This window comes from Phocoena sinus, chromosome 10 (genome assembly GCF_008692025.1).
Source record: "Phocoena sinus isolate mPhoSin1 chromosome 10, mPhoSin1.pri, whole genome shotgun sequence".
In the NCBI taxonomy this organism is placed as follows: domain Eukaryota; kingdom Metazoa; phylum Chordata; class Mammalia; order Artiodactyla; family Phocoenidae; genus Phocoena; species Phocoena sinus.
In genome coordinates this window covers 28858496-28866503 of record NC_045772.1, presented here as the reverse complement: position 1 = coordinate 28866503, position 8008 = coordinate 28858496, and the positions used below count along the sequence as shown (strand labels likewise).

Below are 8008 nucleotides of genomic sequence, written 5' to 3'. Positions count from 1 at the left end.
CAAGCACTCCGACTTACTTAGCAAGCATACTGAGCTAAGTAGGAGTTTAATGAGTTCTACTGTTGGGTTATACGCACCAAAAATTAATTAAGTTTCTGATCTAATGCCCCCCTTGTTTCACTGATTAGGGGAGTCATGAGTGGACCATGTCATTCTCAGAAGGACAGTGCAATTGTGAAATCTGAGCATCTATATGGGGTTTTTTGCCCAAATGCTCCTTTCAAGTCTCATTAGATTATTATGAGTGTTACAGCTGTGCTAATCTTTTTTTCTGAGAAATGAACTTTTAAAATTGCACGTTTAAAAAGTGACTTCTAGAGTTACCATGGCAGCTTCATTATAATGCACAGAGATGAGCATTATCACAGCTCGGCCTGATCAATCCAGGGCTGTCAGGAAATGAGAATTCCACATAAAGCGCATGCTCCAGTAGGGCTATAAAACTTGCCAGATCAAGTGCCTAGACTTTCAGTTTAACAATTTTAAATGAAAAGCTTTCTGTCATATACTGCACACATCTCTGTTTCCTTCAATATATTCTTGATGACTCAGGATCTCTGTTATCAATAGCTTATTGTACTTAGAGCTACAAACAGTGCTGTTTGATTTTTTAGTCTCCTTTTTCATCTCAGTTTGCCAGCTGCTTATGATGACCAGGGACACTAAGAGTCATTCAGACCCTGAGAGGGTTTTTTGCCCCCCACCTCCCCAGCAAGGATAGATTTATAAAGATACGTCATGTCACTTAGAGAGTCTAGGTCCTTTGCTGGGGACTTGATGGGCAAAAATGGGAGATTTGTAATAATATGCAATGTAGTTGGTTCCTGAACCTTCTTTCTAGAGGCATGATTTGTGTTTTCTCCTGACTTCCTGTGCATAGTCCAAGATAATTACTCCTTACCCACCCCTAGATTTACCATGTTCTGATGGGCTATTTCTTACCTCTGCACTGAGTACCTTAAACAGTTCCTTACATAGAAGTTTCTAGAGCTCCAAATATGGAGCTAAGACTCACCATTCATCATGAAACTTAAGGATGCAAGCCTGCTTAACCTTCCTGGGCCTGTTTTTCTCATCTATAATATAATGTCATTTAGATAAAATGCAATTATATATTTGGAATACATGTATAGTCTCCAACTCATAGGAAGAATTCAGTCAATGAAAAAAAACTATATGTGTGGAAAATGATAGTGGTTGTTGTAGATAAAAAAGACTGATAAATGGTTGTATTATAAAGACTATTTTAGGGCCTTGAAATTCTATTATGGCTTAAGTATTGAGCTTCCATCAGTTATTTGTCTGTGTGGCCTCTTTTTGTGTCCATTACTACTGTATGAAGTCTGTAGTAACAACTTTGTGTAGTCCATCCCATAAGTAAACTTGTAACAAAATTAGAGATTAGAGGTGTCTAACATAATGCATTGAGCTCAAATGTGGGTGTGGCTTAGTAAAAAAAAATGTGACTTTGGTTTCTGAGAGGAGCCATCTCATTATCTCAGACCCCTGTGTTTTTCTTATCTCTAAAATAAGGATAAAAGTATCTTCTTCCAAGATGTGGTATATATATATAATGGGATATTACTCCAGCCATAAAAAGGAATGAAATTGGGTCATTTGTAGAGATGTGGATGGATCTAGAGACTGTCATACAGAGTGAAGTAAGTCAGAAAGAGAAAACAAATATCGTATATTAACATATATATGTGAAACCTAGAAAAATGGTACAGATGAACCGGTTTGCAGGACAGAAGTAGAGACACAGATGTAGAGAACAAACGTATAGACACCAAGGGGGGAAAGTGGCGGGGGCAGGGGTGGTGGTGTGATGAATTGGGAGATTGGGATTGACATATATACACTAATATGTATAAAATGGATAACTAATAAGAACCTGCTGTATAAAAACATAAATAAAATTAAAATTAAAAAATATATATCTTCTTCCAAGATTAGAAAAAGATAAAATTTGTACATAGTAAGCACATAATAAAGTTATTGTCAGGTATTTAATTTCTAGACATAATTACATATAAAATAAGGGCTACTGAAAAATAAAATCTGAGTTCACTCTTGGCTGAATGTATGGCTCACCAGAAAGGATGATATATAAATTATAGAGTGGGGTTGTACACTATCACTAAAGCAGCGGATCAACAATCATATTACAAGTTAGGAGAACACTTCCCTCCCTTGCTCTTCCTTAAGTGTAGAAAACAATTCATTTACAATTGCATCAAAAAGAATAAAATACCTAAGAATAAATCTAACTACAGAGGTAAAAGACCTGTACTAGGAAAACTATAAGACACCAGTGAAAGAAATTGAAGGCCACACAAACAAACGAAAAGATAGACCATGCTCATGGATTGTAATAATAAATATTGTTAAAATGACCATACTACCCAAGGCGGTCTACAGATTCAGTGCAATACCTGTCAAAATACTAATGGCATTTTTCACAGAACTAGAACAAATAATTCTAAACTTTGTATGGAAACACAAAACACCCTGAATAACCAAATAATCTTGAGAAGGAAGAACAAAGCTGAAGTATCATGTTCCCTGATTTCAAGCTATACTACAAAGGTGCTGTGATCAAAACAGTATGGTAATGGCACGAAAACAGACACATATGTCAATGGAACAGAATAGAGAATCCAGAAGTAAACCCACACTTACATGGTTAATAAATCCACAACAAAGGAGGCCAAAGAATATACAATGAAGAAAAGACAGCCTCTTCAGCAAATGGTGCTAGGAAAACTGAACAGTTCCATGCAAAAGAATCAAACTGGACTACTTTCTCACACCATGTATAAAAATAAAACTCAAAATGAATTAAAGACTTATGTAAGACCTGAAACCATAAAACTCCTAGAAGAAAACATAGGCAGTACACTCTTTGTCTTAGCAATACTTTTTTTTTTTTCAGATATGTCTCCTCAGGCAATGGAAACAAAAGCAAAATAAACAAATGGGATTACATCAAACTAAAAAGCTTTTGCACAATGAAGGAGACTATCAATAAAATGAAAAGGCCTCCTAGTGAATGGGAGAAGATATTTGCAAATGATATATCTCATAAGAGGTTAATATCCAAAATATACTAAGAACTCATACATCTCAACATCAAAACACACACACACACACACACACACACACACACCAAGATTAAAATGGGCAGAGATCTTGAATAGACCTTTTTCCAAAGAAGACATACAGATAGCCAACAGACACATGAAAAGATGCTCAACATTATTAATCATCAGGGAAAAGCTAATTAAAACCACAATGAATTATCACTTCACACCTGTCAGAATGGCTATTAAGCAAAAGACAACACATCACAAGTGTTGGAAAGGATGTGGAGAAAAGGGAATCCTCATGCACTGTTAATCAAAATGTAAATTGCTGCAGCCACTTTGGAAAACAGTATGGAGTTTCCTCAAAAATATTAAAAATAGAGCTACCATACAATTCAGCAATTCCAAAGAAAACAAAAACACTAATTTGAAAAGATATATGCACACTGCAGTATTTACAATAGCACAAGATATAGAAGCAACCTAAGTGTCCATCAATAGATATTGGATAAAGAACATGTGGTATATATATAACAGAATATTACTCAGCCATAAAAAAAGAATGAGGGCTTCCCTGGTGGCGCAGTGGTTGACAGTCTGCCTGTCGATGCAGGGGACACGGGTTCGTGCCCCAGTCCGGGAGGATCCCACATGCCGCGGAGCGGCTAGGCCCGTGAGCCATGGCCGCTGAGCCTGCGCGTCCGGAGCCTGTGCTCCGCAGTGGGAGAGGCCAGAAGAGTGAGAGGCCCGTGTACCGCAAAAAAAAAAAAAAATTAAATCTTGCCATTTGTGACAACATAGGTGGACCTAGAGGGTATTATGCTGAGTGAAATAAGTCAGACAAAGACAAATACCGTATGATTTCACTCATATGTGTAATCTAAAAAACAATAAATGAACAAACAAAACACAAATGGAGTCATAGATACAGAGAAAAAACAGGTGGTTGTCAGAGGGGAGGAGAGTCAGGAGATGTGTGAAATAAATGAGGGAACTTAAGACGTACAAACTTCCAGTTACAAAATAAATGAGTCAGGGGTATGATATGTACAGCATGGGAAATATAGTCAGTAGTAACATAATACCTTTGTATGGTGACAGGTGGAAACTAGACCTATGATGGTGATCATTTTATAATATACAGAAATATCGAATCATTATGGTGTGCTCCAGGAACTAACATAATGTTGTAGGTCAATTATACTTCAAAAACAAATAAACTCGTAGAAAAAAAGATCAGATTTGTGGTTACCAGAGGCAGTGGATAAAGCGAAGAGGGACTGGTTGAAGATGTGTCAAAAGGCACAAACTTCCAATTATAAGATAAATAAGTACTAGGAATATAGTGCACAACATGATTAATATAATTAATACTGCTGTATGTTATTTATGAAAGTTATTAAGAGAGTAAATCCTAAGAGTTCTCATCATAAGGAAAAAAACATTTTTTAATTTCTATTTTGTACCTCTGTGAGGTGATGGAGGTTCACCAGTCTTATTGTGGTAATCATTTCATGATGCATGTAAATCAAATCATTATGCTCTACACTATAAACTTATACAGTGCTCTATGTCAATTATATCTCAATGAAACTGGAAGAAAAAAGAAAAATAGTAAATACATGGAAGAGATTTACATGCACCATTCACTGACCAAAACAATTAAGCTTTCCTCTACTTTCTCCTGCCTTTCTCACTTCCTTCAAGTTTTGCCCAAATGGTACCTCCACAACTTATAGTCCTGTTTAAAATGGCAACTTTCTCCCCACTCCCAACACTGCTCTTTATGGCATTTATCACTTCCAACCTACTATACAATTTACTTCTTGTTGAGGTTTATTGCTGATGTTTCCACACAAGAATGTAAGCATCACCAAAGTGGACAATTTTTTTTTTCTTTACTGATTGTATCTTAAATACCTAAAGCAGTACCTGGCATCATTGAATGGTATTTTTGACTATATGAGCAAAATTTTAGTATTGCTTCTCAGACCCTCTATTTATAATGAAAAAAAAAAAGAACAACAAAATATTTAGCATTACTATTTGGGGACTGAAGTTATTATTACATACTAATTTTAATAATAAATTAAATTAGCAATATAAATATATAAGGTAAAACAAAGTGAGCCTGTTTTTATTCATTATTTTGAGCCCTTAATTTTCTTTTTTGCAACTAAAACTGGTAGTTTTAGTTGAATCATACTCTTGTCTTTATTTGATCATTCTGCAGTAATGTTTTTTGCACAAGGATCTTAACAGAGCCATGAAGAACTTGAGTATCTTTTTGACTTTCTGTTTTTGATTAGATTTCTTCAAGGACATGTTCTTCCAAACCTGTCCAGCTCAGAGAATTTACATGGAGTGCTGTAATCTTGAGGACAGTAAATACCCGTGGTAGCTGGCGTTAGTCACAGGATGGTGCATTTTAAGGGATGAAACATTTTGTGTCTCTAGATAGATTCACAAAGGTGGCTTAGATCAGTGTTCCTTAAACTTTATTGTAGGCGTCTTCCTCCTTCTCCTACTGCAGGGCCAGAGTCCCTGAGGGAGTCCAGCTGTGTTTAAGTCTGGCGGGTGCCAACTGTCTCTGCCATGCCCCCCAAGAAACAGGCTCAGGCTGGGGGCAGCAAAAAGGCGGAGCAGAAAAAGGAGAAGATTATCGAAGACAAAACTTCTGATCTAAAGAATAAGAAAGGAGCAAAGCAACAGAAGTTTATCAAGGCTGTCACTCATCAAGTTAAATTTGGTCAACAAAATCCACTTTAGGTAGCATAAAGTGAAGCTGAAAAGAAGTTGAAGAAAGACGACAAGAAGAAGGAATTGCAAGAGCTAAATGAGTTGTTCAAACCTGTAGTTGCCACTCAAAAAATAAGTAAAGGTGCAGATCCCAAATCCATGGTATGTGCATTCTTCAAGCAAGGACAGTGTACTAAAGGAGATAAGTGTAAGTTCTCTCATGACTTGGCTCTGGAGACAAAATGTGAAAGGCGAAGTGTTTACATTGATGCAAGAGATGAAGAGCTTGATAAAGATACTATGGATAATTGGGATGAGAAAAAACTGAAAGAAGTAGTAAACAAGCAGCATGGTGAGGTGGAAAAGAAAAACCCAAAAACTCAAATAGTGTGCAAGCATTTCCTTGAAGCTATTGAAAACAACAAATATGGCTGGTTTGGGGTATGCCCTAGAGGGGGTAATATTTGCATGTATCATCATGCACTTTCTCCTGAGTTTGTCTTTAAAAAAGATAAAAAGAAAGAAGAAAAAGAAGATGAAATTTCATTAGAAGATCTAATTGAAAGAGAGCATTCTGCCGTAGGTCCAAATGTTACCAAAGTTACGTTAGAATCTTTTCTTGCATGGAAGAAGAGAAAAAGACACGAAAAGATTGATAAACTTGAGCAAGATATAGAAACAAGGAAAGCAGACTTCAAAGCAGGGAAAGATTAGTGATTAGTGGTTGTGAGGTGTTTGAATTTCGTCCTGAACTGGTTGACGATGAGGAGGAGGAAGCTGATGATACCTTTTATACCCAGGGAACAGGTGGTGATGAGGTTGATGATTCAGTGAACATAAATGACATAGATTTAAGCCTGTACATCCCAAGAGATGTAGATGAGACAGGTATTACTGTAGCCAGTCTTGAAAGATTCAGCACATATACTTCAGAAAAGGATGAAAACAAATTAAGTGAAGCTTCCGGAGGTAGGGCTGAAAATGGTGAAAGAAGTGATTTGGAAGAGAACAATGAAAGGGAGGGACAGGAAAATGGAGCCATTGATTCTGTTCCTGTTGACGGAAGTCTTCTTACTGGGGAAGATTTGGATGAACTAGAAGAAGAATTAAACACACTTGATTTAGAAGAATGACACCAAACAAGTCAATGAAAAAATTAAGCCAGCTCAGCATGAGTTTGAAATTGACTACATTAATTTTTTTCCACCTAGAATTCAACAGGATGTTTGTTTCCCATGCTGATTCTGGAGGGCTTACTCTCCTCCAAAAAAGGAATATTCTCCCTACATCTTGTCTTCTGACTTTGGCTACATCTCATAGTAAGTTCAGAGTAGTTCATGATAAATTAAAATATAATGGTCATTGCAGAAAATGATTGATTGTTTTAACTGTCCACTCAAGTAGGAAGTGTAACTGCTTTTCCAGCTTTTGGTTTTCATTGGGTATGTGTTATTAGAAGGACAACATAAATTTAAATTACCCTTTATTTAATGCAGTTTTTAATGAGTGATTTTCTTTCCTTTGTATTTATATGTACAAAAGGCTGCCTAAGATATGAGCCTGTACTTCATAAAGGAAACTGTTTATGCAGATTCAGTATTGTATATCTTTGGACAATTAGATGGACATTTAAAATGAAACTTCATTAGTCTGCCAGGATCAGCTGCAATGCCCTGTGTTAAACTGTTTTAAACTATTCCTTTTCTTTTTTGCCAATAAAGTTGTAAATAAGGACCTTGATACATTGAAATCCAAAAAAATAAAAATAAAACTTTATTGTATATGCAAATTACCTGGGAATCTTAAAAAAATGCATATCAAGAGTAGGTAGATCTCCAGTAGGGCTCTAGGTTCTGCATTTCTAATCAACACCCAGGTGATATTGACACTGTTGATGCAATAAGCACCCTTTGCATAACAAGGGTCTAGATTAAACTTTTTTATTGTCATTAACCTGTTTCCTACCTGAATTAAACTTCAATTTGATTTCTTAAAGGGCAATGAGGAGAAAACTTACACACTTTTTCTTTCATAGTTTAAAATCATCTGGTAACATTTTTACTCAATAATATTGTGAATTTCAAGTTTGTGTACAATAGCATTTACAAAGAAATAAGAGAGTTAGTTTTTAGGAACGATCTAAAGACAGGTGTAGATTTTATTCTCTAATGAGGTTCAAATTT

At 36.0% G+C, this 8008-nt stretch overlaps 1 pseudogene; it reads left to right on the top strand.

Moving 5' to 3' along the window:
• The first annotated feature begins 5681 nt into the window (after nt 1-5681).
• On the top strand, nt 5682-6958 carry LOC116760866 (annotated as a pseudogene).
• The last annotated feature ends 1050 nt before the right edge of the window (nt 6959-8008 follow it).